The following is a 23,458-nucleotide window of genomic DNA, read 5'->3' on the forward strand; positions in this document are numbered from 1 at the left end:
TGAATTATGCAAACTTTATTAGTTCTGAATTGGGCTTGAAGTCAAATAATATCTGTTAACAATCTACATACGTGTATTTGTCTTTTGACCTCCCTGGTCAGGCAAATCCTGCCTACTTTTATTTGGTAGTTCCAACTCCCACTTTCCTGGCTAATATGTGAACACCATGCAAAGAATCATCAGCATCAAAAACATATCTGGTCCTTAATTCAACAGAGTAGACATTGGATAAGGCAGAAAGCACACTGGGGAAAATCATGACATATTGAAAAATACATAAGAATTAGTGTCAGAGCTCAATGGGATTTGAGCCCTAGGTCTTCAGAAGATGCTAAAACTCCCCAGTCCCTCACTTCCAAAATGGAAAATGTAAAGCTCACCCCAGGGCTTGTAGCTGGGCTGAATGGACTTAATGGTTATATAAACGCCTGGCATAGGCCCTGGTACAAGTGACCCACCAACATGAATTCACTCCTTTTTCTCTGTTTTCAGTGGTTGGATTAGCTGAGCCAGAAATTACACCATTTCATTGTCATCCTCCTTTGTTTGTCTATTTGTTCTTCTTCCTAGGAGAATTGAAAGGTTGGGAGGACTATAATCTGTAAGCTCTGGAAACACAAGAACTACTTGTGTTTAGTCATCATTGAGCTTCCAGCACCAGGCCAAGCCTGGTGCAAGGTTCTTTTCTATTGAGAGAATGTGAAGACGTACCTTAATGACAAATACTCCCCTATCTCATCAACAAGCCAAAGGAAGAGGCAAGTTCTACAGTCAGTTCTGCCACACTGTGACATCTGTGTTCCTAAAAATCACTCACAATCCCAGGGATTAGAGAGGAAATTAGGCTAGGACACAACATTCAAAAACTTCATCAGGGATACATTTTTAAAAATATATGACCTAATAGAACAGATACTGCCGTTTTGCACCAGTTAAGTAGTTAATAAATATATGCATGCTACAATAAATGCAACACTAACTTTGAGAAAGGCCTGAAGCTTGCTTGTGGAAGGGGGCCTGGGAAGTGGGGAGGCTTGTGAGTTATTGTGAAGTGATGGAGGAAGGGTGACCTGAGATGGGAGGGTAAGTTGTCTCACATTTCTATGTGGCTCCATCTAGCTAGGTGTAGTTTTGTAATGTCACATTGTTCCTTATAACATCGATCACATTAAACAAATGTGCACTTTCAAACCAAAGGTTATGGAGGAACTGGCTATATTTTCAATTATTTAAGGGGATTCTCTATAGGAAAACAAGCAGGCTGTTGGTTCTCAGAGGGTGGAGCCCTGGTGAATGGCTAGGCATTAGAGAAGGCAGCTCTGATCTTGACATGAAGCCCACATTGTAACACTTAGAGTTGTCTTGGCCAGGAATTTTCATGGGAGACAGTGGGCACCATATCAGAGGAGAGGTTCAAGCAGTGGGTGGTCAACTGCAAGACGGCTATAAAAGGGAAATTCTCAATTGGCCTCTGAAGGTCTCTCCAAGCATACATTTTTTAATTCTTGATACTATCAAGAATTTTTAAAATTCCATAAAACATTCACTGTATCCACAAAAATGTTAAATTTCTGGTTTGTGTGTGTGTGTGTGTGTGTGTGTGTGTGTGTGTGTTTGTGTATGTGCACACATTACTGTGCATCTAAATGTGTGAGCTATTTCTAAGTGAATGAACCACGTTGCATGGGGAAGTACTGGATAAGGTAACACTAGCCACTATAACAGATAAACCCCCAACTATCAATGATTGGCCAGATCTGAAGTTTATTGCTTGCTGAAGTTCATTCTGAATGTGTGTTCCTGAAGGAAAAGAACTGTCCTTTTAAATTCACCATCATTTTCTTCATCATGTTCAGAGACACACAGCAATGCCTAACTGCAAAGGAGGCCAGTTAATGTGGTCTCCCGTGTTCTCAGGAAGAAGGAGAGTCAGGTTTGCTGATCTCCTGCAACCTCTGCTTTACCAGACCTCACATTTTCCATACACGCCTATCAATGTCAAGGTATTCAAGCAAAGTGAACTCTTTCCAGAGAAGGGAGAAATTGGGATAGCACTTATTAAGCATCTATTATATGCTTAACTCTGATCCTCACACATCTGCACACATTGTTTTACTTAATACTTATGCTACTAGGTGGATATTGTTCTTCCTGTCTACAGAGGAGAAAATTGGGGTCAAAAAGAAGTAGCAATTTGGACAAGATCACGCGGTTAATGCATGTCAGGGGAAGGACCTCAATTTCAAATAGGAGATGCCCACTCTGCTTTCTTGCACCGTGGCCCTTTGAAAACACTCAACTGGTCACTTTGGACTGAGGCTTGGAATGACCTAGTCAATTCTCAAAATCTGGGCATACCTTCCTGGGGCTTTAAAGATGGGGAGGACTGCGAGGAGAGGGGACCTAGGTATGGGGACAGGGCTAGTGTTCAATTTGGTTGTTCAATATGTATAATTTAGACACCATCTTTTTAATCACAGGAAAGTGCACAGGCTTGGTTCCTTCCTCACTTTTCAGACCTGCCTCAACCACTTGTAGCCACCTGAGCTTGATTAAGCCAGCCCACCTCCCTGAGCTTCAATTCATTCAACTGAAAAAACAGTTTGTCAATAAAACTCCTTTCTTCTCAGGAGTGAGCTAAGAGCACGTTCATAGACAGCCTGAGAGTGAAAGTGTTTTTAAGCCCTTAGGTGCTATATGATTATCGTCATCATGGAAAATAGCCATTTTTTTTGCTGGAAAAAAGAACAGGAAAATCAGATTCTGGATGTTTATGGGGAAAATACAAAACCTTGGTTCTGAATGCAGAGGGACAGAATAGACAGTCTATTTTTTCTCCTGCTGGTTCAATGATAGCTATTAATGTTTTTAAGTCTTACAGATTAGTCTTAAAAGCTCACTTTTCTGAGGTCTTGTTGCAGTTGAAAAGCCCATGGGAGTGATTTCTAGTAATCTAAGTTAATAAACTGTAAATTAACTTTATTTTCAAAGATTAATTTAAAAAAACTACAAAAAAACCCCTATGACCTTTGACAAAATAATTGCACCAGTTGTAAAACAGCTAAATGCTGATTAACAGACATGTCCAAAAATTAGTGTACAAAATAAAAAGATACATAGAACCAGAGAACTTATTTTATAACTACTTCTTTCCTTTTATGTAATTTAATTTTCTTTCTCTGAATTATAATTCCTTTCTAAACCATAAAATGTTTGACCAATGTCTGATGATGCTTATCCATAGAGATAAAACTTGAATTAAAAGAAGAGGCAAGAACTGGCGCTTCATTCATCTCTCCCATCAACTCTCTCTTTGTGGTCCTGATTTATCAGAGAGAATGTACTGGGTTTGCAAAGGAGAAAAAAAACCACAGAGCTTTTCTCCCAGTGGTCTGCTTTCAGAATGAAGAAGGAGAAGACAACATTTGAGAAGTGTTTACCATGGACCAGGAGGTAATATAACACATCATTTAACTCTCCCAAGTAACCTGGAGCACAGATTCCACTACCTCCCCATAACAATGAGGAAAGCAAGGCTCAGAGAGGCTTAGACACTCATGCTATCTGTATTAGTCGATTTTCACACTGCTATAAAGAAATACCCGAGATTGGGTATTTTATAAAGAAAAGAGGTTTAATTGACTCACAGTTTTACATGGCCAGGGAGGCCTCAGAAAACTTACAATCATGGCAGAAGTGAAGGAGAAGCAAGTACTTTCTTCTTCACAAGGCAGCAGGAAAAAGAGAGAGTAAGGAGAAACTGTCAACACTTATAAAACCATCAGATCTCATGAGAATTCACTCAGTATCACAAGAACAGCTTGGGGAAAACTGCCCCCATGATCCAATCACCCTCACCCTCCTTTGACACGTGGGGATTACAATTTGAGATGCGATTTGGGTGGGGACACAGAGCCAAACCACACCATTCTCAAAGCATTAGGAAGTGCACATACCAGAGTTCCACTGCAGGCTTCCAGGACTTTGGAAACTGTTATTTCCTCTTAAAGAGATTGCTGAGTACCTGGCATCATGAACGCCACTGAAATTGGACTCTCTTTCTTTCTGTGGGATATATGGGTCAGGATTCTCCAGAGAAACTGAACAATTAGGTTGTGTGTGCACACATAGAGAGAGATTTGTTTGAAGGAATTGGCTGGTGTGATTGTGAAGTCTTGATCAGTCCAAAATTTGCACGGTGGGCTGTTAGGCTGGGGACCCAGAGATGAGCAGATGCATAGTTACAGACTAAAGGCTGATTTCGGGTATTACATAGAATTCCTTCTTATTCATTCAGGCCTTCAACTGATTGGATGAGGCCAACCTACACTAGAGAAGGCAGTCTTGATCAAAGTCCACCAACTTAAATGTTAATCTCCTCCAAAAACACCCTCACAGAAACATCAGAATAATATTCCACCAAATATCTGGGCACCTTGACCCAGCTAAGTTGACACATAAGATTAACCATCACATGGGGATTATTCATTATGGGATCCAAAGTGGCAAAAAGAAAATCCCCAGAGTCCAGAAGCACTTATCCTTGCATTAAAACTGATTGAAATCTCATAGCTCTTGTCCAACGATTGAGGTCAAGGTCCATTCTTCCCAGAAAATAACAAAGACCAGGTGACAAGGAACACTGAGAAAATCATGGAACAAAAAATGTAAAGACAGATGAACCCCAGATTTCTTAGTCTCAACGTAATCACTTTTTTTTAAAATTTGGAAAACAGTTACCCTGAACTCCACAATGAATGATCACTCATCAATGACATGTTCTTCTTCCCTTATGAATGGCATTTCCTTTGAACAAGTAAATCCGTAACTTAGAGGCCATACAAACTATTGACCTGCTGCAAAGTGGAATCTCTGCATTGTTGCCGTCTTCTCATCACAGGACTAGCAAATATTTCCTGACCTCTCATTGTGGGCCACATCATGGGGGGCTTCTACCTGTCCTACTACAGTTACCTGCACAACTCTCCCTATCGATCTCACAGTTCTTATCCTCCCAATTTGGTATTGTCCTTGGTGATTTGCAGTTGGGGAAACCGAATCTCAAAGAGATGAGATGCTTTTCCTAGGGACTCACAGGTTGTGGATGCCAGCTCCAGGTTTTGGATTTGTCTCTGTGCTAACACCTGTGCTCATGACCACTGCCTCTTTCATAATCTTATTATTTTATTTTATTTTGACACAGAGTGTCACCCTGTCACCCAGGCTGGAATGCAGCAGAGTGATCATAGCTCCCTGCAGCCTCAAACTCCTGGGATCAAGGATCTTCCTGCCTCAGCCTCCTGAGTAGCTGGAACTATAGGTGTGTGCCACCACGCCTGGCTCATAATCTTTTTAGAATTCATTTTTCGTTTGGTCTCTGTAATTTTATTTTCCTTTGTTTATTTATAAAGTACACTGCTTTGAGGTTTAAAACAATTCACTGGCATGGTGGCTCACACCTGTAATCCCAGCACTTTGGGAGGCCGAGGCAGGCGGATCACAAGGTCAGGAGTTGGAGACCATCCTGGCTAACACTGTGAAACCGCCATCTCTACTAAAAGTACAAAAAAATTAGCCAGGTGTGGTGGCAGGTGCCTGTAGTCCCAGCTACTCGGGAGGCTGAGGCAGGAGAACAGCGTGAACCTGGGAGGCGGAGCTTGCAGTGAGCTGAGATGGCGCCACTGCACTCCAGCCTGGATGACAGAGTGAGATTCTGTCTCACAAAAATAAATAAATAAAATAAAGTGTCCACATTTGGGGTACTGAATATCCTGTGTCTTGATCTAGGTGGTGGTCACATAAGTGTGCTTATATATAAAAATTCATCAACCTGTGCGCTGAAGGTTAATGAGCTTTATGGAGGTATATCCTACATGAATACAATAATTTAAAACTACAGAAATGGAAATTTAAAAATAAGCAACCAAAGACAAAACAAAGCAAAAGAACAAAACAATGAAATCAGAATCATAGGATCGTAGAAAATCTGCACAGAAAGAGACCCACAGAAACTTGTTTTCTTTGATCTGACACTTTTTTCACACTGCACTGTCATGGCTTGTCTGTGAGTGCTCTGGTCATCTCGCCAGACCATGAGCTCACCATGGGCAGAACCTGGCACATTTTGTCCTTTGACACATGCTTGCAGGGTGATTAAAAGATTTTTTGCGGTGATACATTTTATTTGCACACGTTATCTGGTATGAGTCAAAAAACCTAATTGTATTGACAAACAGGCCCTTGGCAAAGATGTTTATTGCACACCTTACATTTGCAAGGTTATCTCTTCTCATCTTACTGAGCTCTCACCTTAATCTTCCTGATCATCTCCTTCTTACTCCGTTAAGTGCCCACTCACCTAAAACACACTGGGTAATGATGTTTATTACCCAACAATGAAAATATTGTTATTTATGGTTATAATCAGGATGTCATCAAATATGAATGCTCACATTCGGTGAGGGCCTTTCAACTGATTGTTTATGTAAATGAAAGCGTTTGCTCATCATCACATCCATTTTGGGAAGAAACAATCAGCTAGGCGGGTTGTTTCTCTCTATAATATATTTTTAGTATTCAGTTCACTGAAAACCAATCTGCAACAAAAGAAAAAAAAAATACAAATTTAAGGTTAAATGTAAACCTATAGCAAATGTTAGCCTGCCCTGGAATGACACAGGCAGAAACTCAATTGCAATTCCTCTTCACTGGGAAACTTAGAATGGGCCTCCAATCTGGATGCAGTTTCCAATAGAGAACTGGCCTTTCCATCCTAGTTTCTCCCACTTAGCACAAAGTGGACAAGGCCATTATGCAGTGGATGTAACTACCCAAGCCCAGGAATTGGGCCATCTATATGATCTCAAGGTTGTCACATTTACAAGCAAGTCTTAGTTAACTTATCTGTTGTATTAGTCTGTTCTCACACAGCTAATAAAGACATACCTGAGACTAGTTTATGAATAAAAGAGGTTTAATAGACTCACTTCCACATGGCTGCAGAGGCCTCACAATCATGGTGGAAAGCAAGGAGGAGCAAGTCACATCTTACACGGATGGCAGCAGCCAAAGAGAAAGAGTGTGTAGGGGAACTCTCCTTTATGAAACTGTCAGATCTTGTGAGACTAATTCAATATCACAAGAACAGCATGGGAAGGACCCATCCCCATGATTCAATTACCTCCCACTGGGTCTCTCCCATGAAACATGGGAATTGTGGGGGCTACAATTCAGGATGAGATTTGGATGGGGACATAGCCAAACCATATCATCTGTGAATGCACACTTAGATGGACTGTAAGTGAAAACTCTAAGCATGTGTCCATAACAACCATCTCAGTGGATAGACTCCATTGTACTGTTAGGAAGGAGGGAAAATATTCTGTCTCCAACATTTATGGTAACTAATGCTGAGGCTCTAAGTTACAATGAAAAGTAAAAAGAGCCCATTGTACTATTCTCTAAAGGGGATACACACTTCTTTTCTAAAGAACCAGATAGTAAATGTTGACTCTGTGGGCCACTTAGTCTCTGCATTCCAAGTGTGTCTGTGCAGCAATAAAACTTTATTTGCAAGACATATTTGATCTGTGGACCATAATTTGTTGACCAGTGGCCTAAAGCATCCTTACTTGAAGTATTATCCACAGATAGTTAGTACTGCAAGATATTCTTTGCAAAAAAAAAAGTCTCTACACAAATAAGTTGGGAAATATTTCATAGCTTGTCCCTCCAGGGTATTCACATAGTGCACACGATCCTTCTAAATCTGCTGCAAAGAAATGATTGAAAACAGAATTTTTCCAAACTTCTTTGACCTTCCTTTGCACCCAGCCCCTGTGCCTGCCCAAAGGACTCTTGCTTTGGGGAATGCAGCTCTGAGCATGTTTTTGTCATCGGGGCCCTGAGATGCTAAAAAAAGAAAGACTCTTTAAGCCATTTTGCTAACCTTCTGTGATCCATCTTATGGGGGGTAGGATTGAGGTCTGGGGAGGCTAACAGATCTGGCAGGTAAGGCAGTAAACCCCTGATTGGTGAGTTACTTTGTCCTAATGGTCTGAAGATTGCCAAGCAGCAGCCTTGGGACACAATGGAAAGATCACTTTGAGAAGAATAGAGAGACCTGAGTCTTCGTCTTCATGCTGCCCTCGGTTCGCTTTGTGGTTCTGGAAAGCTGCTTCATCTTTCTGAGTTTCACCTGCAAAATCATTTTCCCCATTTGAAAAAGAAAGATGTTTATTTAGAAAATTCCTGAAAGTTTTGCAGTGTTGTTGTTATTGTTTCAAGCCTTCTTTTTTTTTCTTGTCTTTAAGGGTAAATTGAATGAATGTAGAGGTAAAATCCCAGGATGAGGAAACTCAGAAAGGAGGATTAGCACTTCTTTTCTTTCTTTCTTTTCTTTTTTTTTTTTTTTTTTGACAAAGTCTCAGTCTGTCATCCAGGCTGTAGCGCAGTGGCGTGATCTAGGCTCAATGCAACCTCCACCTCCTGGATTCAAGCGATTCTCCCACCCCAGCCTCCCAAATAGCTGGGAGGATTACAAGCCCATGCCACCACGCCCGGCTAATTTTTCTATTTTGAGTACAGATGGGGTTTCACCATGTTGGCCAGACCTCAAGTGATCCACCCACCTCAGTCTCACAAAGTGCAGAGATTGCAGGCATGAGCCACTGCACCAGGCCGGATTAGCACTTCTTTAACCGTGCACTTGACTTTCTGACTTTCAATTTTGTGTAAACAAAGCTGACCAGATTTTGGCTTCCCAAGTCAGAATCACGAGGGTCAAAGCCCCAAGAGAAAGACAAATACAGCAGCAGCAGCAGCAGCAGCAGCAGCAGCACACACTCACAAAGACAGACAGTGGATTTGCCGTCAGGAGCACAAGTCCTGAGCTGAACCAGGTTTCCTCATTCATTCCTCATGGGAACTTGCACAAATTACCCACTTTTTTTCTTCTGGCCTCGGTCCCCCAATGTATCACTAGAGAGTGGTACTTTATAAACTGTTGTAATAAGCAAAGAATAGTTTTATTAATATCATAACTGCTACCATCACTGTGGCTACTCCACACCAAGTATAAGAGGTGAAAGAAAATTGTGTGGTGAATATTAAAACACTTCATAGAGCTGGAAGGGCCGTTGAGAAATCAGCGATCCACTTCCTAGCACTGCCTATTGTTGTAGAGCCTCCTCCCTTGCAAAATGGGAGGGCTTTAAAGCCCCTTCAACTCTGAGACATTTAGAGAGAGTGATTTGTAATGTCTCAGACACTGTTAAATGTGTTTGAGATATCATTATATTTATTCTACTAAGATGATGATGGTACTAATGGGACATGCCTCACATAGGAACAGGGAGACAACCTCGATTTCTGTAGGAAAAAAATATATATATGTTAAAAATGGCAGGGCAATCTCTCTCATGGAGGGATGGGAAGAAATTGGCCTTGAAACCAAAAGTTTGTATGGATGTTTAAAAAAAATACATGACTTTGCTTTCTTGAAAATTTATCCAATTGAATTTCCTTTCAAATGAGAACTGAATGATTCCTTCTTTTTAGCTAGACCTGGGTTTCATAAATACCATCTCTGCACAGTATATTACGCACATCATTTATTCAGCAGATATCATAATATATTCAGGGCTGCTCTTAGGAAGAGAAATTTCAATATTAGATAAAAATAGTGAGATGGCGACGGTAACAGTGTTTGTCTGGTACACAGGGTAAATAGGATTGTTAGCAATTGCTAAAGGCTTCAGGAAAAGATAGGGAAACAAAGATAGCTCGTGCCAGATTCTGAGCCGAGCAGTTGCAGAGGTTCAAGGAAGCTTGATTACCTTCTGCCACCGCGTACTTCTAAGCAGGCCCAGAGATGAGTTCCTCTTTTCTTATATTTTCTTGTAAGCATGGCTGAATGTTATCCTAATTAGAAATCTGCTCAGATTTGGAAACAGGCTGGCGTTGTCTTCTCTCCCTAACCCTCCATCCTCCCACCTCTCTGTATGTCTCTCTCTCTCTCTCTCTCTCTCACACACACACACACACACACACACTCATGATAATGTCCACTGTCCACAAAGAGTCAGAGTCTTGTCTGAGCCTGTCACCAAATTGGCTTGACACAGGCTCTGGGCCTCTCTGAACGTGAGTTCCTGGACCTGCATGGGCAGCGATTGGAGTGATGAATCTCTCCAAGCTTCTCTGCCCATGTCCTCTACATCCAAAGTGCTGACCTGTAATGAACACTAACAATGCCTGGGCCTGGTTCTGTGTTTTATACGTGTCAACTCATTTAACCCTCACAACACCCAGGGAGGTATGTAGCATTAGTCTCTTCATTTGGTGAGGAATCTCTCCACTTGACAGATGAGGAAACAGGTGGGTACCAAGAATTTAAGGAATTCACCCAAGGTCACATCTAGGAAGTGGCCGAGCCGGAATTCCAGCCTAAGCCACGTGGTTTCAAAAGCACAAAGCAGAAAACCTAGCACAGAGCCCAGCCTCAAAGGCACAGAGCTGCAGTGAATGCCCCTCTGGTAGACACTCCAGAGCAGCGGCTCCTGTATGTCCACTCATGTGTGCGTGAACACTCATGAATGTATCCGACACTCTGCTTGGCACACGCAGAACTGAGACTTGCAGAAGTGTGCTAGTGTCATCAGAACCAACCCAGGGTTGGTCCGGGGGAGACTGTCCCGGGGAAGAAAGAACTGCAATTTAGAAGAAGAAGAAGTCAGTACAGCAGAGGAGGCCCTGTGGATCCCAGACAGCGGGGAGGCAGCCTAGGGCTAAAGGAGTCAAGAGGCTCCCAGTGAAAGACGCATTCACAATGTGAAGGATGGATCGGACACGGAAATGGGAAAGGCAAGCCAGGTGGATACACAGGACAGAGAAGTGCAAAGTGAGAGGTGGGCAGGCTCCCACAACAATGGGGCTGGGCTCAGGGCTATTTTGTGTGAGGGAAGGGAGGCAAGAAGGCTGTAATAGCAAACTTGAACTATTTTTTTTTGTATTGTTTTGTTTTTAACAAAGCTGAATGCCAGTGAAGTATTTGCAGGGGCTTTGGAAAGTCTGGTTGAGTTTTTGCACAAGGGTTCTTGGGCAACCTTGTAGATGCCTGGCAAGGTTGCAGCAGAGCCTGTAATTCTCACACTTCCCAAATCCTCCCAAAAGCCTATACAATGGTAGACTATGCATTTCTTTATTATCTTCTACACAGGGACCACCTGGATCCTTATCTAAGAACATAGACTTGAAGTTACTACAATTAACCGACCTCCTATTCATTCTTCTCATTTTTTTTTTCTGAGGCTACGGATAAGATGCTTACATAGATACACTATGCATTTCATGGTTCTATTTATTTCCTTTTTGCTTTTACACATGAGGCCCAGGGGGACCACTGCACAGGAGGAGCCCGGGAATGCGTGGGAACCATTAGTGCTCTGTGGGACCAGAGCTTGCTCCAGCAGCCATTGTTTTTGCCTCATTAAAAACTTTCTTGTTTCTTCACCCACCAGTAATAGTTGTTTGTTGTTGTTTTCTCAAGCATTCTGACAGTTTCAAAACCAGGAAGCATGACTCAATCCTAGTGGGGGCTCAGTTTAATTCTCTGAATGAACAGAATGAAATTACATATGTAGGAAAATTGTTTAATCTTTCTTTATCTACTCTGTTAACCCACCTTAAGAACCAAGCTCCAAACTGAAGTACAGCAGGTGATGTGTGTCTTTCTCCCACTTTCACCTCCTGGAGAGTCAAATCCTCTAGAGGGCCTCCATGTACACACTCCCACTTGGCCTCCATTATTTCTTCAGGGTCAGCTTCCTTATTTCTTTTGACAGTTGAGAAAGTTGAAGTTTAGAGTCATTACATAGTGCTGAGAAACATAAAAAGTGGTTTAAAAAAAAAAACAAAAATGCACCTGATTCTAAACTTTGTGTTCTTTCCACCACACTCAGTTTGCTTCCCCTAAATGAAACAAAAAAAAAGGTACACATGTAGGAAGCTTCAAGTTCAGTCTCACTATCTGTAAAATGAGATAGTGAAGATTACTCAAAAACTGCTTGGAAGTATTGAATTATTCCTGGCTTATACATTGTAGGGGATAAGGTAGGTAAATTCAGTGCTAGTTGAATTTTGTGTTAGGCTATTCTTGTACTGCTATAAAGAAATACCTGAGACTGGGTAATTTATGAAGAAGAGAGGTTTAATTGGCTCATGGTTCCCCAGGCTGTACAGGAAGCATGGCTGGGGAAGCCTCGGGAAACCTACAATCATGGTGGAAGGTGAAGGAGAAGCAGGCATATTTTAGATGGCTGAAGCAGGAGAAAGAGAGAGAAGGGGAAGGTGCTACACATTTTTAAACAACCAGATCTCCTGAGAACTCACTCACTATCACAACAACAGCAAGGGGGAAGTCCACCCCCATGATCCAAGCCCCTCCCACCAGGCCCCTCCTCCAACACTGGGGATTACAATTCAACACCCGATTTGGTGGGGGCACAAATCCAAACAATATCAAATTTCAATCTGGATCTTTTAAAGGAAGAATGGAAGGAATGCTCTAATGTGTTGCTGAGTGGATAAGGGACACGGAAGTGGGAGAATTCAAATGGCTTGTTCAATTTCATATGGCTCATTACTTGGTCCTTTAATTCTAAATCCAGCATGTGGGGTTTGGCCAGTGGATTGCTTGGAAAGAACAATTGGACTAGATCCTCTGATTTATCTTTTTCTGTCTCATCTCCTAATTTAATTTCTTCTTCTTTCCCTTTCCATTTCTATCAGTATAGAATGGAGAAAACAAACAAACGTCAAGAAACATAGGCTTGGATTTTTCTCCTCTTTTTTGCTCTGTGAGTCTGTGAAAGTCTCTTGAACTCTCTGAGATTGATTTCTTCCTACATAAAAGGAAGGAATTGGTCTAAACTATTTTAAGATTTTAAATCTTAACGTCTCCCTTCCTCTCCCTTGCCACATTCACCTCCTCCTGTTGTGATCTAGTCTCCGGAAACTCGAAGATTACAAGCAGAAAACAAGCCTCATACACTTAGCATATGCAAATGCTGTGCCAGAGAGACCACCAAAGCTTGGATTCCTCCTTCTGACTCTCCAGAGATATTTAGGGCCAAGGCTTTCAGCCAGGGCAGAAGGATTCTAAGTGTCTAAGCATCTTGAGTACATAAAACTTAACTAGCATTCTGTTCCAAGCCAGTTCGGCCTCATCGAAACACCCCTGGCATGAGCTGTGATTCCTGGGAGCCCGTCCTCCCTCAAGACAACAGAAAGTGCTTCCTCCTGTGCCTCTCAGGAATGCCATGTCTGTTGCTCCACCTTACCAAGAAGGAGCAAAGCCTGAGAACGGGATTTGCAAATAAGGGAGGGGGAATGGAGGCCTAGGGCAAGTGGAAAGAGAGTTAAGAAAGGAAGATGGAAGATGCAGGGGCTGGAGGATAGGAACTGAGGACTGAGCAGCAAGCAGGAAGAAAGAGAAGGGAGGCAGGGAACCCAGCAGAGGGACAGGCAGACAATAAGCCCGAGGCAGGAGCAAAAGGGAAAAAGCCGGTGGTGCTAGTTTGAGGCACTGCACCTTGTTTGAATTCCAAAATTTATCATTTCTACTAAATGGAACTGGAACTTACTGTACATTTACCAGACAAGCCACAGTACTTTGCAGTATCCTTGAGAGATGGAGGTGGACCGAGGGACTGTTACTTTTTGCCATTATGAGGAGGACACGGACTCTCAGACAAGATAATCCTCCTGAAGCTACTTGAGAGTGAAATGCAGACCTAGGGCCCCGGATTCTAGACCCCAGAACCACCAGCTGGCCTGGACTTCTGACCTCCAAATTCAGGCCTGTTCTCACCCAGCTCAGGCACATAGCCAAACTCAAAGGCATGAAAATCAATTAGAACACGTGAGAGAAGATGGTTCTCAGTCTGAACCAGACACACCAATGAATGGACTTGGAGGCCAGGTCCCAAATGCCCCCCTGATATTTCTTTTGGATATTACAGGCCAGCAAAATTAGCGTCTGCTTGAAAATCACAGAGGAGGTTGGTGCGACTGCAACTCTAACAATGAATGCACTTAGCAATTCTGTAATATATCATTTGACCGCAAATATATGACTAGCAAGAGGGAACAAGTGCTGGGGACTAGACACAGTTAAATCAGAACAAGCGTCCATCGTTCAGAAGCTTACCACATGGTAAAAGACTTAACGTATGTGTTCAAGTATCTTTTTTTTTCTGAGACATGGTCTCACTCTCTCACTCTCTCACCCAGACTGGACTGTAGTGACACGATCTTGGCTCACCACAACCTCAACTTCCCAGGCTCAAGCGAATCTCATGCCTCAGCCTCCTGAGTAGCTGGGATTACAGGCACGCGCCACCACTCCTGGCAATTTTTTATATTTTTAATAGAGAAGGGGTTTCACCATGTTTGCTTCCTGACTTCAAATGATCCGCCTGCCTTGGCCTCCCAAAGTGCTGGAATTACAGGCATGAGCCACTGCTCCCAGCTGGTTCAAATATCTCTTTAAAAAGATTTTTAAAAAGGAATGAGAAAGGAAAGTCTGTGTGGTTTGGTTAATGAAGCATAAGCTTCAGTGCTGGCCTGGCATCTTTAACAGATTAGCTTTGAAGTCAAATCAACCTTGTAGATCCTCAGTTTTCTCATCTCTAAAATGGAGCAAGCAAGAGTCATGACACTCAGATGCTGTGCAGACTCCAGGTGATCCTACGGCATACTCGATATGCCTGGCATATCATCAGGGGTCCCACACATGCACAAGTTTCCCTTTCATTCCAAACAGAGTATGTTTTTTCCAGTTTTAAGTTGATGCTATTTCCTCATCTGCATTTTTTTTCTCTTCCATTCTTAATAAGTTGAGTAAGAGGGACAGTGAACTGGAAAGGGAAAACATGTGAAAATGCTGGGAATTCTGAAAATACATCTTTCCAAATTGTGCAGCTTTGTGTTGGCAAGATGACAAGGGCCCCGGAAACCGGGTGCAAACACAGCACGGCAAAATCACGCAGCTTGCGTGTGCAATATATGTATGTTACATGCCAACTGCTGAACAAGTGCTTTTAAACAAATGACAAATATGATACGATGCTCTGAGGATCAGGCCAAGTGAACGCAAGGGTTTTCAAGATTCAGATGTGGACACGAGGTTCCTCTCGTTCCCGCCCACCAGCCCTTGCCAAGCCCGAGACCCCAACATAACTCCTTTTGCCTCAACCTCTCTATGTGCGGCACCACACACATGCACACACCATCAAGCAATCACAACTCCATCCCCTGTGTTAAGCCTGTAGGCTGTAGAATATCGGACAGCACATTATTTTCCCAATCAATTTACAAACTTAACTAATAATTTAATTCGCCGCATGACAAATCCACTAGCTCATGCCGAAAGCAACTTAAATGGAACGGTCATAAAATTCCCTTCTACGCCTCTGCTTGATGCCATCATTAAAAAAGAGAAGGGATGACAAAGTGAAAGGGAAAGTGCAGTGATTCTTTTATGTGAAGATTACATTTAAAAATAACCGACTAACCGTCTGCACTTTTCGGGGGACTGACGTCTCGAAACGCATTTAGATTGATGCAGGCTGGGGCTGAAGTTCTCGTGCTGAGTAAACAGTCAAGTGTTCTTAATAGGAATTGCAGTTTCTCGACATCTGTTAGGGAAAAGGGAATGGCGAAACAACAATTTAGAGTGAGATTGGTTTTGTTAAATGCATTTAAATTCCAAGATTAGTGGTGTTCTTTCTTTTTCAATTAGCATTTACTTGTAGAAAGGTTACAGATGAAAGGGCTGGGGAAGAGATGGGGTGGATTTTTTTCCTTACTGAGAGGACACTCCAAAGCATAGTAAAGCTAAAATAGGAAGAGAACATAAGACTTAAAGGAACTTAAAACCGATGCCAAATTGAGACTACAAATCTTGAAGGGAAAGCATTTAAAATAAAATAAAATAAAAATAAAGTGAAGTTGAGTCTGGATTTGATGATCCTGTCCTCTGGGCAGAAAAATCATAAATTGCTTTGAGAAAATACAGGGATTTCTATTTTCCAAGCCAGTTACTAAGCAAAATTTGTGTTATTTCTCAAATATATGCCATGGTTCTGTGTGAGTGTGTAAGGAGCTGTAACTAGCTCACTTTTTTTTTTTTGATAGAAACATAAACAGAGACGAAAAATGTAGGGAATGTTTCACCTGTTTTACTGCCATTAAATAAACCTCATCTGCTACCAAGCTGTTTTGGGTGACATTTGCTAAATAAATACATTTTGTGGGAGACTTGAACAGTGAAGCACAGAGACATGCAACCGATGTTCTCAGATGAATCCTGTTTGCTTCTCTGTGCCTATACCCCTACCCCAGGGGGAGAGTGAAGTGGTAAATTCAGGTTTATGTTTTCACATTGGTATTTTATTTTCAAACGTACACAGCTACAACAAAAAGTACATGCTTTTGTTACTCGCGTTTCTTGTAATTCTCTCTCTCTTTCTGCTCCCTAACCCAATTTTCCCCTCTCCCTCACTACCTTCCTCCCTCCCTCCACAAATATCTTTATTGCATTTTTTTAATTGGGGAGTATTCACTATTTCTTTACACTTCTATATGGATTTCACTTTTAAAAAATCTATCAGCATGTATATTTTGTGCATGTCTGAAACCTTTAAAATATTATTCGATCTTCATGATCATTTAAAAATATGTATATTGAGTATTTGCTTAAGGTAAAGCCATTGCTGCCATTTCCAATTAAAAAACTAACAAATATATTTTAAAAGAATGTCTGCCAAGACTGTTCTCTGACAAAGTATCTCTGTGGATATTTAAATGGCACCAAGATGGATTACTGTTTCTGATTATTTCTCGTGTAGGGTCTCAGCGATTTTGCAGAAATCATAATTGAAGAAAATGATGGAAAGGAAGCTTTGAATATGGGGTGTTGTTATTGCACTGGCTGGACAACCAGATGGGGCTATTCCCAGTCCCCAGCACACAGATAGAGAATCTATTCAACAATAACTAAAAAGGTATACAGTTCTAGAACATTCTGCAACCAGACTTCAGGCACCAGGAGGCCTCCGTAGGCAGGGTTCCTCGGGCTTCTCAGCTGGCTTCCTCGGAGAAATTTCATATGCTGATTCCTTTCAATTATCTGTCAATTTTCAAAATGCAAATAGAAACATGCAGTCATCACTTTGGTACTCACCAACTGATTTCTTCCAAGCACCCAGACCATAAGTGAATGCACTTCAATATGTTCTCTTCCTTTTTTTAAGTGGAGTTAATATTACTGAGCAGATTTTGGTCAGCTTCCAGGAACCCAGTGTGTGGAGAGGCAGAATTTTATTTTAGAAGCACAAGTTGGTTTGAAAAATGTGAACTTACCCCAACTCTTTCTTTGTTTCATCTTTCTTACTAGACATATTTTCCTAAAGAAAACATAAATAAAACCAAAAAAAAATTTCTTCATTGATGCACACAGACACACACATATACAATTTAGATCAAATTATTTTTACTACTTAGGGTGTCTTTAGTTATTTTACATATTTATAACACAGAAAAAAGTAAGAAGAAAAGGAAAAATGTTGTATAACCTTAAGACCAGGAGATAACCAATAATAAATATTTTGCTACGATTTCTTTTCATATTCTATGCATATACATTTTATGGAATTGAGTTCACACTGTTCACACAATTTTGCTTTCTCTATTTTGCCTTTACCTTTATCAATAAGCATTTTCTTTATATCCTTAAAATTTCTTTATTAACATAACCTAATACATATGCACAAAATGTTACCTAATCATTCACCTGTTTAAGGGCATTTTGTAATTTCCAATATTTTTTCCATTACAATTTCGGGTAATGTTTAAATAAACCAATTTATGGAAAAGAGCTACCTATGTTGGATTACTTGCTTAGAATGAATTCCTGGAAATAGAATTACTGGGTCAAAGGGTACCAACATATTTAATGTCCCCAAAGGCATATTGGCAAATTGCCTTCCATACAAATTATACCATTTTCCCCCCATAACTAGTATATAAAAGTGCCTGTTTCACAGTATCTCCCCTGCTCCAAGATCTTTTAAAATCTCTGCAAATTTGAAAAATGAAAAAAATGATAACTATTGCCTGGAACAAATTGTTAAAAGATGCACGGAGCAATACATTTAGTTTTTAAATTTTTTAATTCACAAAGAAATATAAAAGATTATACACAGGATGTTTTCTGACCAATAAATGCTAAAAAGCCATAATGTTTCATCATACATAGTAGATTATTTTGTTCGAAAACCTATTACATTTTGCATGCTGCTATAGCAGTCTTTCTAGTCCAGAAAACACTTCACTAAAACAGCCACAATATCAGTTTACTGCATACGATTGCAGGCAGCTCACACTAGATTCTAAACACGATTGAATGGGCATCTTTGAGAGTGGAATATCCATGACTTATCTTGCCAGGCTTGGTACTATGCCAGTGGAGAAGGTGGATGGTGCCATTGTTATTTGGGCAGCCATGCCGATCTCAAGGAGGAAAGCTGAAATTGTTTGAAAACCTGGTTTAAGACAGTCTTTTTGAGATTTAGCCCTAGAGAACACTCAACTAAACGACCAAGAGAGGCAGAGCGAAGACTGTTAAAAGGTGCAGAAAAACTCAACAACAAAATGAAAAGACATAGGAAGAACCTTGTCATGCAAATGAACTTACCATAGAAAACCCAGAGGTCACTGAAAAGCACCTTTGTGCTCTAACAGTACAAAGTTCAAAAAGGGAAGATTCAGCCAATAATTGCTGTGTTTGTCTAAATCTGCATTCCCCCAGGCTATTGTGTTTTCCAAGTTAATAAAGTCAATCCTATTCCTTGAAGTTTTCTGCTAGACATTAGAGTTTCCCGCTAGACATTCGAGTTTCCCTCTAAGGCTCAACCTACAGCAAACCCTAGAAGATCTCAAAATAGCCCTAATAACTAGGGGTGGATTTTGAGGGTAAAAGGAAAGATCAATTACTCTTTGAATATACTCAATATATGAATTAGCACCAAAAGTATCTCTATTTATATGACCCTAATCATGTATTCTTCATCAGAAGTTGCCAGCAATAGTGAGTAGACAATCTAACACCACTGATTATTCAAAACCAAAAAAGAAAAAAGAACCCAACAAAGAAAAGGAAAGAAATTAAAAATCCACCAACTTAAAGAAGCATGCTCTACCTCCCCAAATCCTCAATTCCCTTAACTGTCAGATTTTTTTTTTTTTTTTAACTGAGCCAGTCTTCGGAGATGATGGCATTTTTTATTGTAAGAATATTCCTTCTAGTAATCAATTCTCGCTTAATGAAGTGTTCCCTAAATTAAATCTACCCTTTCTGAAAGGTTACTCCCCAAACAAAATGAACAGGAAAATGCCTCCAGTCCATATAAATGTCATCCTGCCCTCCAGTAAATCTGTTTTAATCACTATTTTTAAGGAAGCAGCCCGATTGAATAGGAGAGAAACTCAATTACCTTGTATACCAAGACAACTGTCACAGGGGGTCACAAACAGTGCCTTTCAGAGGAGCCTTCCTCCAGAGAGATGCAAGACACACTTTGTTCTACAAATGATTTGTCCTTTTCCCTTTTTTTAAAAAAAGCAGAGAACCATGTCCCACTGGTGAAAAGAAGAGAAGAAAACTGGTATCAATTGAGGACGTACTACGTACGCTAAGGCTCTTTCACTAATTCCTTACCACAAGATTATTAAAGAACTATTTTTCTTTCTTTCTATGGAAATAAAAATGAAGTCCCAGTGGGGTAAGTTCACCCTTAAGGGATGCGGTCACAGGACTGGAGAGAGGAGAGGTGACACTTGCGCTCTATTCTGTTTAAGTACAAGGGTACCTCTGCTAATAAACCAGTTGCTGACCCCAAACCAGCGTTGAAAAGTCAACCAAGTAAGGACACTCCAGAGAACATTGGTTGGAAAATGACAAGCAGCAGGTACCTCCTGACACGTATTCCAAACAGCCGTGTGCCTTGGATTGGGTTTCTGCAAAGGCATTCATATGCTTTGCAAAGCTAATGTACGGAGGCAGCCTTCAGTGCTTATGTTTTTTGGAATTAAGTTGCATGACTGTGCCTTGCTCTCTAAAATGTGTAAATGTGTAAATTATGCTGAAACAGATTGCCAATGCAAGTTGAAGAAATGAAAAATATGGTGCACTCTCACGGCAAGGGTGCAAGGGCACAGGGGTGTGGCTTGCCACCTGATGTTAAAGGCAGCCTCCAAACTCTCCACGCTTGGGGCTTCTAGAGAGGATGATAGTGAAAAAAGGGATAGTGAAATGTAAAGAAGCTAGATGTCTTTTCCAAGAGCCCACTTACACCTAAACACAATCTCTTACTGGCACAAAAGAGGCTATGTAAATTATCGTGTTACCTAAGTCCTATTTTCAATTCATATTTCATTTCCCCAATTCACCACATCCTAATAGAAATGCCACAGTAACATGCCAAATTTTGATCCCAAAGATACTGAAGAAGAAAAAGATAGGAAAAATGCCCCCACCAAATACGCCACCATATCTCCCTAACTCCATAGCTGCCAAATTTCCAGTGGAGTGTGTGTGTACTCACACGCATGTGTTTGTGCCTTCCTGCTACTTATTTTAATATTGCTTCAGTTTACTGTGATGAGGAGACTAACTTCATGTATAAAAACGTCACAAAGAAAAAAGACAGCTCCTCTCTTCAAGGAAATACTTAGAGACACCAGTATTTGATAAGTTGGAAAGGAAGAGTGAATGCCAATCATTTCTGTAGCCTTAAATGCTCTCATAAAATGAAGAAATGATACAAAAGTTATACTGGGTCAATAATGACTTACTTTATGAGACATCAGGGTCAAAATGTTGTCTGTAATTGCTGAATAAATTGCTGAAAGATATCTAGGGTTCAATCCACTCATTCTATGGACAAGGAAACTAAAAATGTCTGGTAACTTCCTGGGATCACACAGCAAGAGTCATTTAGGATACAGCCTACATCCCTGCTAACTCCTTGCCCTGTGTTCTTCTCAGCACAGGTCATCAACTGAAAATTAAACAAAATCATTTTGAAAGTTTAGCCAGACTATATTTCTCGAGTGCCCCAAAATGTTTCAAGGATAAGACTGGTTTGAAAATAAATGGATAATAAACATTGTGAATTTTCCTAAAGGTCACAAGTTGGACAATGAAAAGGAAGAAATTTAGATACTACATATCAAGGTAGGTCTTGCAAGGTGGCAGAACCATGTTTCTGTAGAAATTCACTGACACATGCAGACCAATTAAATTGGGAGGGAGGACTGGGCTAGGAATGCTAAAAATAGTGATATCTAATTGTAGACAAATGTTTTAGTAGGTGTGAGGGAGCCTTCCAGATTTGCAATTGTTATTCTCTTGTTCCTCTTCCCTTTCCTTTTCTATTGTTCCCTCTCATTTCTTTTTATTGGCTACCATGAGAAAGAGATAAGATGCTGGAGGTGACAGCTCTGAATTGGCAGTGCCCTGAAGATTTTTTTTCCTCTAGTCTTAATACAGAGCACTGTCTATATTGCAAAGTATAATAATGAATTTAAAAAATTGGCCAGGAGTGGTGGCTCATGCCTGTAATCCTAACACTTTGGGGGGGCCGAGGCAGGTGGATCACCTGAGGTCAGGAGTTCAAGACTAGCCTGGCCAACATGGTGAAACTTGGTCTCTACTAAAAATACAAAAAAAATTAGCCAGGAATGGTGGCATGTTCCTGTAGTCCCAGCTATATGGGAGGCTGAGGCAGGAGAATCACTTGAACCCAGGAGGCAGAGGTTGCAGTGAGCCAAGATCGCGTCATTGCACGCCAGCCTGGGCGACAGAGCAAGACTCCATCTCAAAAAAAAAAAAAAAAAAATTAATGAATGTTTCTGATTGGATTAATAAAAGTTGGGTCTTATAAAAGATGGGGAACAAGTTCGTCTGCATCTGCTACTCTGGCCTCACATGGTATTGATGACTTGATGCCAGATGTCCCATTTGTTTCTCAGAGACATCTTGTGAAACGAGACCTGGAATCAAAATATTTATATATTAGAAAACAGCATTGCCCTTTTTTTATTAGTTTTTTTATTTTTAATTTTTTGAGACGGAGTCTCGCTCTGTCGCCCAGGCTGGAGTGCAGTGGCGCGATCTCAGCATTGCCGTTTTATATACCAGAATCCTGCTAGCCAACATAAAGGGGCCCCAGACGGAGGCAAGAAGGAAGACCTGTGACATCTGAGTAGACCAGATCCACCATCAAGTACCATCTTTCCCTTTTACAGCAAATGATTCATAACCGAAGATTCGTGATAATTCCAAACACTAGAGATGATTGAGAAACCATAAAGGAGTCTCCAAGTGAATTTGATCTTAAGTTACTATCACTGCTAAATAAATACAATTATTATATGAAAATAACTTGTCTTCACATCTGATTAGCAGCTATTCTGTGACTCTCTTGAGATTAAAAAAAAATACACTTTTTATCTTTATTTCTCTTCTGAAGTTTTACATTCTCATCAGTTAGCACATTGCCTGTTATTTAATAGACATTTAACAAATATTAGGTAAATAAATAAATATAGCCAAAAATCAATCAAATAGAAAAATATCAGTTTTTATGGCACTCAAAGGCCTTGGGCTTCTGATAATCTGAAACAGTTCACTGCTATGTTTCTGTTTCTGTGATTTTTGTATCTGCAATTCTAAATGTGGTTGAGTTCATTCAACGTTTCAATTTAAATATCCAAATTAAATATCAAGAGACAATCATGAAAATTAATATATTTGTTAAGAAGTATGTCCTCTAAATTCCTTTAGTATTTTATTTTGATTGAAGGTAGGTAACTATAAATAACTTCTGGAAACGATTTTTTAAAGCTTCGGAGCACATACTTTGTGTCAGATGTCATCGTGAGCATTTTCATACATATCATTTAATCATCCACAACCATGCATATGATGTCAATCTTATTCCACCTTCTGACGACTCACTCCAGAATGAAGGACCACATCCAAGGTCATTCAAATAGTGGTGGAACTGAAATTTGAATCCATGTGTGTCATTCATGGCAACCAAATATAAATATAAAAATGAAATATTCTTTTAAAAATAACTCAAGATTCTTGAGGGTCAATCACGAGTGCACCATATTTACCCAGACGCTCTGTCAAAGAATGCCATTTATCAGGAAACTACTTCACAAGAACTTTAACAATTTAGTTTCTCGAGTGATTGATTTCAGAGTTGACTCTCGTTAGATTCTTGCAGGCTATGTTTAGCAAAATGGATTATGTAATCCATTTTTTTGAACTGAATTTTTATTATCAAATATATTTTCTAGTCAACTAGTCACGATTGAACTTTTT

The 23,458-nt window shown here is 40.5% G+C and overlaps 3 long non-coding RNA genes across 4 annotated transcripts in view; 1 reads left to right on the forward strand and 2 right to left on the reverse strand.

Annotated features, from left to right (window-relative positions):
- LOC131381532 (uncharacterized) overlaps positions 1–11,796 on the reverse strand; it is a 52,857-nt gene extending 41,061 nt beyond the window's left edge. The window contains exon 1 of the long non-coding RNA XR_009210346.1: positions 11,684–11,796. This is a non-coding gene — a long non-coding RNA (uncharacterized LOC131381532). The remainder of the gene's footprint in view (positions 1–11,683) is intronic.
- Positions 1–17,938, forward strand: part of LOC116484760 (uncharacterized) — a 54,755-nt gene extending 36,817 nt beyond the window's left edge. The window contains exons 3-4 of the long non-coding RNA XR_004252661.1: positions 3,245–3,453; positions 16,911–17,938. This is a non-coding gene — a long non-coding RNA (uncharacterized LOC116484760). The remainder of the gene's footprint in view (positions 1–3,244; positions 3,454–16,910) is intronic.
- Positions 15,575–23,458, reverse strand: part of LOC131381533 (uncharacterized) — a 63,267-nt gene continuing 55,383 nt past the window's right edge. Inside the window, exons 1-3 of one of the 2 annotated variants that reach the window (XR_009210348.1) lie at positions 19,557–19,670; positions 17,425–17,468; positions 15,575–15,698 (exon numbers count right to left, since the gene is read on the reverse strand). This is a non-coding gene — a long non-coding RNA (uncharacterized LOC131381533). Of the gene's footprint in view, positions 15,699–17,424; positions 17,469–19,556; positions 19,671–23,458 lie in introns of those variants that run through there. The other variant, XR_009210347.1, reaches the window with a different exon arrangement.

This window comes from Hylobates moloch, unplaced genomic scaffold (genome assembly GCF_009828535.3).
Source record: "Hylobates moloch isolate HMO894 unplaced genomic scaffold, HMol_V3 SCAFFOLD_16, whole genome shotgun sequence".
Classification (NCBI taxonomy): Eukaryota; Metazoa; Chordata; class Mammalia; order Primates; family Hylobatidae; genus Hylobates; species Hylobates moloch.